Source organism: Taurulus bubalis (genome assembly GCF_910589615.1).
Source record: "Taurulus bubalis genome assembly, chromosome: 2".
Classification (NCBI taxonomy): domain Eukaryota; kingdom Metazoa; phylum Chordata; class Actinopteri; order Perciformes; family Cottidae; genus Taurulus; species Taurulus bubalis.
In genome coordinates this window covers 16,506,809-16,519,603 of record NC_136590.1, presented here as the reverse complement: position 1 = coordinate 16,519,603, position 12,795 = coordinate 16,506,809, and positions in this window count along the sequence as shown.

Here is a 12,795-nt window from a genome sequence, read left to right as displayed (position 1 = left end):
GAGAAATTTGAAGATTTGAAGAAGTGAGAAAACCAAATTATGGAAACTAAGCATCAAAAATAGCCCAACATGCTTTTACCTTCAACATAAGTGTGCGATACATAAGCAACAAATTAAAGTAATTAGGAATTTTGTGTTGAAAATCCCTGAGTGCGTTCTCACCGTTTTCTCTGCACACAGCGGTCTGTCCTCTGCGACTCTTCCCTAAAGTTCAAGGATAATAATTCCCTCTAGAAATATCCACAAACTTTACTCAGCAGCATTTTTCCCCTGAGTGCCCTCGCAGATCTCTCTCTCTTCCTCATGTGTTCTCCATCGTCAGCGGGGGGCTCGATCCAGGGGATTCAACAAACACAAAACGACACGCTCCTCTTATCCTCTTTTTTTCTTCTTCACTTCTTCTGTAAACGCTGCTCAGTCTGCGCTGGCACGCGTACGTCCAGCTGGTCCAGGACTGTTAGGATCTTCTGCTGCCAAGACCCCTGTGTGCTGTGTGCTGTGTGTATGAGTGTGTGTATGAGTGTATGAGTGTGTGTGTGTGTGTGTGTGTGTGTGTGTGTGTGAGAGAGAGTAGTGTATATGATAGAAATTGAATAAGAGTGTGTGTGTGTGTGGCTGCACTGAATCCTGCAACAGTTCAGAAACCAAGTGAGATCTCTTCCTCTGTTTACCTCTCCTCAGTGCCAGACAGGGGAGAGAGAGAGAGAGCGAGAGAGATGGAGAGAGAGAGAGGGAGAGAGAGGGAGGGGGGAGTGTGTGAGAGAGAGAAATAGAGAGAGAATGAGGGGGGGTTATATTCCAGCTGCATCTCCCATCATCCCCAGAGGCAAAAAAACGGGGAGGAGTGTGATTGGGGGGGGAGGGAGGAAGGGGGGGTTAATGCATAATGTAACTGAGTGATTAGTGACACTATTTTTTTTTGTTTCCATCCCTGTCTGATTGCATGTGTGTGGGAGAGAGATTTATGTCCCCACCCGTGTTGTTAAATCGGATGACACAGTCACATTGTGGGCACTCGCCTTGCTTTTTGGGGACAAATGCAAATACAAAATAACGTATATCGTTACATTTTAGGGTAAAGACTTAAAGTTGGGTTAAAGTTGGTCTCAAGGAAATAAATGTAAGTCAATGAAATGTCCCCAAAGGTCATGAAAATGTTTGTGTGTGTGTGTGTGTGTGTGTGTGTGTGTGTGTGTGTGTGTGTGTGTGTGTGTGTGTGTGTGTGTGTGTGTGTGTGTGTGTGTGTGTGTGTGTGTGTGAAGTTGAATGTGGTTGCGGTGGCGGAGGACAGTCAACAGCTGCTGCGGTCACTCTTGCTCATCATCTACTTATTGCTCTGCCCGTACCGCCTGTTTCCTGCATCTCCTTTCACTACACACACACACACACACACACACACACGCACACACACGCGTCATCATCATTCACTCTCTCCCCCACCTCCCAATCCCTCATCTTCCACTTCCACACCATCCTTTCTTCTCCGATCTTTTAGCATGACTTACCCTCCCTTTGGCTTTGATAACATACTTGTTTGCAGATTTCTGTGTTGAGTATGGGCACGTATGAGTGTGTGTGTGTGTGTGTTTGTGTGTGTGTGTGTGCGTCAGAAAGATTCACGAGTCAGCGGGGTCCAACTCCAGCTTTGCCACCTTCTTTTGTTTAAATCGCAACCTGCGCAGGTGATGCCAAAACCAGGAGGCTGGCGCACACGGGCGCGTACACACACACACACACACACACACACACACACACACACACACACACACACACACACACACACAACAAACAGATGCCACTGCTGAGGCCAATTATAAGAGCTTTTCTCAAAGTAAACTACAAATTTTAATGGAATTATAAGCCAGATTGACAAGGGGCTTTTTGTTTAGCTTTCCGCTAATCGCCTCTCCCGAAATCCCCTCCTTTATGTCTTGTCATTCCATAGCAAACTCATCGCTTCCTCCACTTTCCTCTGATTTTCACTCTATTGCATGCTGGATATCAGCGAGGAAGAGAGGCAGGGCGAGGGAAAGTGTAATAGAGAGAATGAAAAGAAGAGAGTAAATGTAGGGCAGTGGGGAGGAGGCCTGACGAGAAAAGAAAGAAAGAAGGAAAGAAAGGAAGGAAGTGGGGGAGGGAGAGGTGGAGGAGAAACCATTGGCCGAGGACCAAAGATGAGAGAGGAGAAACTCACAGAGAGAGAGAGAGTGGAGGGGGAGAGAGGTGGGTTTAGAGGGAGAGAGAGATTTTGGGGATGCTTATAGGGAGCAGAGAGGCGACAGGTACAGCGTGGAGGAAGGAAGGGAGAGATAATCAGAAAGAAGGGATGATTTGGAGTTGGCATGGAGGTAGGGGTGATGAAGGGAAGAGTCAATGAAACAGAAAAGGTCTATCTATTTTTTCCCCACTTTATGCTGATAAGACTCTTTATGATGTGTAATTCCGAGTGTACATAACCACACAGATGTATGTTATGTAAGGAGGAGCAGTGAGTATTGATTGGACCGTTATTAAACCAGGAAACCATCTCGAGCTGAAAGCAGCTGCAAGATGTTATTTAGGTCCTTTGCAGATTTCCGTCATCCTTAGAATAACCATTTCAAGTGTGTGAAAATATGTACAGTATGTCGGTATGAATGACTTTGACTACGCTTATTCATCAGGAATGGGCACAAGATGCTGAAGCTGTTTGATTATCTGAAAAATATTGTACATCCTTTTAGCCAGTCAGAATCTCTTTAGCCATATCATACAAAACCCCATAATTGATCATAATTGAATGCCTTTCTTTTAGTTTCAATGATTACTTCCTTCCTGAATGAGTCTACTTATGCATCAATTAGTCAACTATGTCAATTAGCATACCCCTATTATTGATTAACATTAATATCAGTAATCTTTAAACGCATCAGTGTCTGTGCATTTATTTACTGTTTGCTTCTTTGACAGAATTTCCATGACACGCTCTCACTCCCAGAGCATCTGATAGCACATCTGTCAGTGACACACCGACACGTGGCGACAGCGTTTAGTGTCTGCATGGGTTGCCCCTTTTATTTTGAAAAAGCACTATGATTATAACAAGCGTATGCAGGGTGCCATAGCTTGCAGCTTGGACCACTTAGAGCTCAGAGCACTGACCAAGCTGGGCTATTAGACGCATTGGGACTGATGACATTTCTATCAGCCGCATGGTACTTTGTGTTCAGTGCTAATTAGCAAGTTTTAGCACTTATATAGTGAACTTAGAAAACATTTTACCTGCTGAACATCAGCATGCTGTCATGGGGGAATTGTGGGAGACAGATTATAAAAAGAGTGGTCAACAGTAGTTCCAAAAACACTGGATCCTACATCTCCCAGAATGCAACTAGATAGTGTATTTCATTCGACTTTCCCTGCTCCTCAGGATGACCAAACTGAACTTCATGTGTTCAATGTGTGGAGCGCCCTTTTAATAAAGAATTTGATTTTTTTTTACTTTCAAACTTACATGTTTTGTATGACTGGAGGATGAGGAGGTGTGTGTGTGTGTGTAACATTTCAACTCTCGAGATCTTAAATAAATAATGTTCCCAGGAATTGACTTGCAAGTGTTTCTCATATAGTGGAGATGATGCAGATAACTAAATTCATATATCTATCTATCTATCTATCTATCTATCTATCTATCTATCTATCTATCTATCTAACTTTATATATATATATATATATATATATATATATATATATATATATATATATAAATAACTTTTTATATATATATATATATATATATATATATATATATATATATATATATGTATATATATAGGAACCTCCCTTTATGGAGACATTTGTCTCCTGCTCTGACACAGGTGACCAAAAAAGCATAGAAAATAAATTGAGCGTCTGCAATATGAGTGTACAGAAGCTTTGACTTCTTTGCATTTGCTGTACTATCTTGATTTGTGGTACTGTACAATAGCGCGGGAAATTGTCATATATTTACCTGCACAAATTGCTTTCTCACTTTCTAAAATGGTGAGTACAAAAAAGATAAGCCTCCAGTGAAAATGTCACTGTTGCAATTCTATTTCCCCCTCCCAGGGAAATGGAGGTCAAGGTGTCTAAACGGTAAAGCATGGTGTGTTTTTGTGTAAAATTGAATAGAAACAGGAAAACGATGAGGGTGTGTGAGTGTTGGTACGGTTTGCACGCGGAGCCGCTGTTGTCACGACATGAATTCTAAATAATCCTGTTGAATTAATGTTCATCTTGAACTAGATTCACAAAGTGCCTGCAGGTCTCTGATTTACTAGAGCAGTGTTGCCCCCTTCATTAGAAGACACTTTGAATATCCTGAACGTGTTGAATATTTAATTTGATGATTTCATAGCATCTATGAATATTCATACTTTGGCTTTGTGTGCTTCCACTGACAAGTGTTAATGGGAAAATATTAATCCTAAAACACATGTTCACATCAGTGGCATACTTGGCAGTTTGAGGTCGGTCCTTTTTATGAAACTTTTCTCATCTGCGGACAAACGGTGTAACGATGGATTTTAACGGCAGCAGTCTTAAATAAACATCAACAATAAATGTCCGCCTCTTTTTCGAGAGTCCCCTCTTCAGATCAATCACACAACCACTGTAGAAGAGGCAAAGCAGCCTTGCAGCATGTTACTGTACATTGAGAGTGAATGATTATCGGTAGACATATCTTTGGACATTTTTTGCTCTGACAAAAGTTCAATCTCTTGGTTGTATTTAGTTTTTCCACTCCCTCTCATATTATTAGTATTACCCAACCAAAGAATGCCATCTAACAAAGGCTTTCTGGGAGTTGTAGTAAATCACTTACTAAAGTCAAAATCAAAGCTTAAAAAGAAGCTTTACATCCCACTGTGAGAGGATCAGTCATAAAAAAAGTTCAACTCTAGATATTTTCAGAAGAGCTGCTATAGGCTTACACTGCTGCGGGACATGTTAGGATACACTGAGCTCCTCTTCCCTCGCTCCTTCTGGATGAATTAATGCCTCTTCAATGCGCATTAAGTTGCTTCAAGTTTCCATGGATCATGGCTGTCCGGAGCCAGTCCTGTCTCCTGCCTCCTGCCTCCTGCCTCCTGCCACCTGCCACCTGCCACCTGCCACCTGCCACCTGCCTCTTGCCTCTTGCCACCTGCCTCCTGCCTCCTGCCTCCTGCCACCTGCCTCCTGCCTCCTGCCTTCTGCCTCCTGCCTCCTACCTCCTGCCATGGCGGCCTTGCTGATGCCCCTCTTTCCCCTCCTTCTGCTGACATGGATCGTGGTTATGTGGACCATGGTCCATGCCTACTAATCATTATATGAATCATTTCTGTCCTATTCATTGAATGTGCTAACTCTGTTACGTTGTTCATTCTGTACACATGACATCTATTGCTTCCTCCTCTGTTGCTCTCCCGAGGCTTACTTCCCTTTTTTCCTTGTGGAAGATTTTTTCTATCTATTATTTTTTGTGGGGAGTTTTTTCTGATCCAAACTATGCTGCAGGGCTACAATATATATATATATATATATATATATATATATATATATATATATATATATATATATATATATATATATATATATAGATATATATAGATATACATCTATATATAGATATACATCTATATCTATATATCTATATATATACATCTATATCTATATATCTATATATATATCTATATATATAGATATATATCTATATATATAGATATAGATAGATATATATACATATATATATATATATGTATATATATATATCTATATATATATATATATATATATACATATATATACATATTGCTTTTTGGAGAATGATGATGATAAGTTCATAGTAGATGCAAAAGTACAGTATACTTACTGTAGGTACAATATATTATGTTGAACATAATATATATGGATGGATCACAGCCAACCCAGTTATTTTCAACACAACTCCTGGTCCTTGGTCATGGTGGTCATAGCACTTAAAAGAATAAACTTAATAATTCTCAAAATTCTGACCCTTTGCTTTTTTATTAACAGCATGTACTTGTACTTTTACTTTCAATACTTAAGTACATTTCATATCAGAAAAATACTTTTGATACTTAAGTACAGAAAATATCTGATACTTTAAGACTTTTACTCAAGTAGTATTTTAATAGGTGACTTTTACTTTTACTGGAGTAATTTTCCAGTAAGGTATCTTTACTTTTACTCAAGTACGGCTTTTGGGTACTTTATACACTACTGGATAGCAGTTTAAAAAAATCAACACTATCAGTTACAGTAGCTGTCTAATCCTTATGTTCTACGTTATAAATGAACTCTTTAATAATAATATGATGCTAACACTGTGGAGAAAGAATCACATGTTGTCTGAACATATCAGAGGGCTGTTATTTTGTTTCAGCTACATCTCAAACCAAAGTGCGTGCAATTGCCTCTCTGTGACTCAGGCAGTCGTTGGCATTTCTTTATCATTGCATGAGTGATCATTGTACATTCCGACTTTCACAGGTGACTAACACTCTCAATGTGTTTGTGCACGAACACTGCATGAAATCAAAGGTTATGCAGAGAGTTAGCAGCATCCTCAAGGATCATGGTTTTTAAAGTTCATGTTGCATACTGCACCATGACCTGATCTCCTGATCTAGTTACTGTTAAAGTCTTACTCTTAACAAATCTTCTGTTCTATTGCTGGACGGTGGAGTTCTATCTAGATATATATTTTTGGGTTCCAGGATTTTGATGCCATTTTTTTCACAAAAGATCTTCACGAAAATGTTTTTGAAATGTTTTGAGAAATACAATTTGGCATAGATTCCACAAAACAATCAAAATAGTAACATTAACACATTTAGATGTCGTCTCCTCTCATCTTGCTTCTCTTGTCCTGTCTACTAATCAGTGTTTGTGCAGGCCATCATGTAAATATATATGCAATGTTTCTGGGATCCTGTATGTGGAGAAAATATTAAGCAACCTGAGACTGAACAGTCAGATTTGAGGAATTTATCAGCAACATAACATTCTGTCTAACTATTGTAAAGGCAGGGGTGTTAAGAGTGTATACAATAATGTACACCCAACAAAACACACACTCACTCACTCACTCACTCACACTGACATGGTCACATTTGTGTCTCCTGACGGCGATTATAAAATGAGCTCCTCCGGGACAAACAGACTGACCGCACCATTTAAACAAGAAGACAATGGAACAAAAACATTGGCTATTCAATCTTAATGCAAATGCATTGTGTTAAATATGAATATATTGTAATATTTAGTGAATAGTGTGTGTAAATAGCAAGAAGAGCTGCAACCATACGTCAGATGGCTAATTTTACATTTTACATACTTTACTTTTTTTTTATTACTGTTTATTTATATTACTTTTATTAATTATATTCATATTATATTTTTATCTTTTATTTACTTGTGAGCAATGCTGCTGTAATCCTGTAATTTCCCCACTGCAGGACTAATAAAGAATTATCTTATTTTATCTCTCTCTTATCTTACTGCTCAGTCAAACTACAATTCCAATGTTAGTATTCTAATGAACTTACTTTGATAAAGCCTTTGCTCATGCAAGTGTCTTTTAATGAATACCAATTACATAAGTTAATTCAGACAATTTACATGGTCACGAGTGCACACTGGGGTCTGTGTTTTTCTTAGGGTGCACTGTGTGTGTGTGTGTGTGTGTGTGTGTGTGTGTGTGTGTGTGTGTGTGTGTGTGTGTGTGTGTGTGTGTGTGTGTGTGTGTATGTGCGTGCTCTCATTAGTTCAGGTCTCAATGGACCACATTCTAATATAATGCCTTCATACTCCAGGGAGCTGGAAAAAGGTAATTACAAATTATAATCACCTTGTGAGACAATGCATGTGTGTATTTGTACGTGTGTGTGTTTGTTGTTGGGTGGGGGCATTTAGGCCACGGCGTGTGCGCCTGCATTCACGTGCAAACACACATCCAGAAACAAACTTGGTCAGAGATGAAATAGCATGACTTGCAGTGTTGTGGTGATGCTGCATCATCGTGATGTTTGAGGTTTATTCTCTTATCTCTCTCTCGCATTGGCATACAGTGAATGCTTGATTTTGAGTCATCAGCTGTCAACCCTTCGCCTCTTATCTGCTCACACAGCCTATGTGTTTATGTATGTGTGTGTGTGTGTGTATGTGCGCTCACCCTGACAACCCACATTGCGAGTTCACAGCACAAAGCTAATGAGCGAGTCTGATGTTTCTGATGCTGCAGGACTGAACTTGTTTGACTCCATATTCACACACAACAACACAGTGGAGAATCTGACAGACTGACACAAAGACATTTAGCGCTCCACATGTTTTGACCCGAGTAGATGCTCTGACTTCACAGCACTCCTTGGGGTGATGGTCTTTGATTTGTTGATATGAGATGTGACTTCGGGAAATGTTTCTTCTGGTTCTATTTTGTTTGCCTGGAGAATAATTTAAATCTCTCCCTCTGTCGCTGTCTGTTCCCTCATGCGTTAACGCAGCAGAGAACATGTAAGGTCATGTGTTGGCTGCTGCTTTAATAAGGCAACTTGAGGTGAAACATTACACCAAAAGGAAAAATATTGTTAGGTTACTTTATTTGTACTCGTAGGTAGACTTGGTTTGCAAAAGAAAGCGAGGAATCCATCTCCGCTAAGCTGTTTACCAAGCTGCACAAGGCAAGATTTTAGGTTGAAATTATATATTTCTTCATTATAACACGTTTTTTGTTTTTGTTTCTTTGAATGAAACACAATGATCGAGTGTGCTTGACAAACACATATTTCCAGAGTTGAGTTTACCGCAAAACTCGTGCAATTCTATATCTGTAATTACTAATGTAAAAAGCGCAACCACAAAGATCAAGAACAAGTTGCACAAAATGTCCATAGCTTTAACTTTTTATTTACACACCATTTTTTTATTTTGCATTTCAAAATGTGAAATATTGTAACTTTTTGGAGATGAAATTTGGCACAATTACCACATCACACAAGTTGTATGATGTTACAAATGATGCTCATATTCACGTCTTGAACTGAGATTTAAGGTGAAAACTAAAATCTGCACAGTGAAGCCAAGTGAGGTAACAATAAGTGAACACCCATTTTTTAATAGAAGGGGAGTGCAGCTGTGGAGACATATATCATTATTTGGATGAAATATAATGCGTATAGTTGTTTCATGCTAATTCATTAATTGGTCCAGAATGACCTTTAAATTGAGGGTTATCCAGCTCCATATTGATCACTGACTGGCATGTATGTTACAACCAGGCACAACGAGCAGAATGGCTGCATGCAAACCATAAAACAACTGTGACATTGATTGTTTGCTGAGTGCCTTTACCCTGGTATTGCAGTAAAGGTCGGTGCATGTATACTGGAAACTGTTAACAAAGATTAGGATGATCTTTATTTTGAGAAAAGCAGAGTTTAAATGTTTCAACCACAAAACCAGAGTTTGTTGAAACCCAAGAGCCCCCATTTAATAACAAAGTCTTCTTTAAAGCTTATCAAGATTTCAACAAGTCTTTATTTCTTTCTCAATAAATTAGTTTCCAGAACTGCACAAGCTAAATGACATAGAAATCTCTTTTTCGATTATGGCGACCTGAGTGTCCCGACATGCCCTGAAAGACAGAATAGACAGAATAAGGTGTTGAATGACACAGTGACAGAGAGAGAGGGATGGCAGCGTTATTAGTCAGTTAGGTGAATGATTAGTGACGTTCCTCTGACGGTTTGGCTGCACGCAGTCAGTCAATTAGAAAAGCAAAGACAAAGAGGGCAGAAGAGCCCAGAGGGCCTGAATGAGAGAGCAGGACTACCACCCACAACATCCACTGACACATACAAACACTATTATTGTCTGCTATTTGGAAACTGAAAAGGATAAAATAAAAAGAAGGCAATTGTGTCTCAGTTTGGAGGATTTAGATGCAAGGCAAGGAAAGCAAAGAGTAACATCATTGTCTCCGTGTGTGTGTGTGTGTGTGTGTGTGTGTGTGTGTGTGTGTGTGTGTGTGTGTGTGTGTGTGTGTGTGTGTGTGTGTGTGTGTGTGTATGTCTCTGCACTGTCCCCCCTGGACCTCCCTGTCAGTAGTGACCTTTACCAGATCAAATGAGATGCAAATATCCAGCTTCATTTGGGCCTATTACAACTCTACACACAGTGACTTATGGGAGTGAATGAGGTCTGCTCAGACATCCAGTGAGAATAGCTGTCAGTCTTCTCGGCCGGCTTTGATTAGCAATTTGAAGGTCCTCGGGCCCCCAGCTCAGACTCTCCTCAACAGATACAAATCAGTCCTGACGCTGCCTCGTTCATTACTGGCACCATTTCTAGAGAGAACTGTAATGGATCTCATTTCCCAACGGTCTCCAGGTCTCCCCGCCCCGCCCCATTTCTTTCTCAACGCTCACAGCTTTCACACCACTGTTTTTTGGAACAACACTTACGACGATCTGGTTACTCTTTTAATGGTATGCACTTTCAAAGATAATGCTGTGACTTTCAAGGTGCCGCTTGCATCTTTAGTCATTCTAATACACGAGCCAAAGATTTCAATGAATAGTCTACTAACTGTGTCATAACCAATAGTGTTTGTGTGTGTCAGGCTGTAATTACAGCTAACCTTACCTGCAAGTTTGAGTTTGCGCTGAACATAATACTGTCCTATAAGGCCACAGTCACAATGACCATCTCATAGCACTAGACATTAAAGTAGCTTATTACACCACCATAAATCTACATAATCAACACCTGGATCACCATACATTTGAATATATACACCAAAAATGTGCATAACAACACCCTGTATCATTGACTTTGACTGTGCACAGAGCGTTTTGGGGTGTTTCCTGCACAGTCGAAGTTAAACAGCTTTACATGTGTATGTTAGGTTACATCATAACACGTTAAAAATAAATCAATGTCATTTTTCACTTTTGATTAGCTAACAAATTCAGAACATCTCGGAGTGTATTCCCTTGATACTGCTTGTTCCCGTTGAAATGTCTCTATTAGCATGGATGCTAACACCAACATCTAAATGGTGTTAATACTTGCATATAAAATTTTTCCATCCATTATCATCTCCATATCCAGGGCAGGGTAAAGGGGACAGCACACTCGGCAGACTCAGAGGAGTATTTCAGACATCCATTGCCCCAGCAACATTAGCCAGCTCCTCCTGGGGGACCACCAAGGCGTTCCCAGGCAAGACAAGATAAATAACCTCTATTGTAACTGTTGCGATCCTATCGGCTCAAACCCGTCTTTCTATTGTCCTCTGGCCTCTGCCGTCAACAAGGAACATTCTCTGTAAACCCCCGCGACCCTAGTAGATCTTTAGTTTCTGAAAAACCCAGCCTGTCAGGCACCAACAATCATATCATGTTCACAAACACTTACATCACTTTTCTTCCCCATTGCGATGCCTGGTTTGAACTTCAACACATTATCTTGATGTCAACAAGCCTAAATGCATTGAGTTGCTGCCACGTGATTGGCTGATTAGATATTTGCTTTTCTGAGCAGGTGTACCTAATAAAGTGGCCACCACTGGCCACTTTATTAGGTACACCTGCTCAGATGATTCTTAAATGCCAGAGGGTAAAAAAAACAATCAACCTTACGACTTGAGACAAAAAATCCATTGATGAAGTCAAGTCATCGATTTCTACTTAGCCAGAGACTTTTCTAACCTGTAGCTGTAAAAGGTCAGGGTGTCAACGATCGCAATTACATCAACCATTCACAGGGCTCTTTTTGTCAGAGCAGAACAATGTTGTTTGTGTCAAGGACAGGGCAGTGTCTGTCAGAGACTGGGAAAGCTTAATCTGATGGTGATGTAAAAAAGTTGATCTTGGATCAGAAATGTGCCAATAGTTTTGAGTGTGAGTCGTAAATTAAACCGTGTCCTCACAAGGATAGAAGTGAAAGGAACACACAAACCACACTAGCAAATGAATGCAGTTGAAAAATGTGGATTATGAGAGAAAATATATCAGAAGAATGAGAGATGGCTTAGTGGATGAATGCAAAGCTTTGATATTTGTGATGGAGCACATTGTGATGAGGAGTAAAACAGCGAAGAAGCAGGAAGCTTCAGAAACTGCAGCTGAGAGAAAACAGAACCTTTGCAGATATTTGCACACCGTGTGTGTGACAGTATTAGTAATAAATACACTAAGTTTACAAACCCAAGAAACAAGGTAACAAGCAGCAGGTCAATGATTACATTTCTCCACCGACCTCATGTGTTACAGAGCATTTCTTTCCCCACAAAATTAATAGTAGCGTTTGAATTCTAGTCAAATGTTCAGCAGTGGGATTTTAAACTGCTACTGTTTCAGTTTTAGTCAGACTTTTGGGTGAAATTATTCTGAATGTCTCCTCAAGAGAACGAGGAGAGATGAGGAGGAGGAGTAAGGAGGTCCATAAGGAGGTCTAACTTATAGTCCTCAGCCCAACACCGCTCTCTCTGGAGCCACAAAGGCTTTATAACATTTTTATAGACCTCCCCAAGACCTGTAGACAACCCTTAAAAATCAAAAGTTGAATTAAGTGGACTCAAAGTCACTATGAGGCTGAGTTAGTTCAAATTAAGTGGGTATCTTCGAAAAAAGAGAAATTCCAGCCCCACTATGGCTAAGTAAGAAAACACTGTCATTGGAGACAAAAAGAGGGACTTTTGCACCATAAAGACTCGGATGCTGGGAGATACCCCCTTGATTTGTCTAACTCAGACTGTTGAAGCTC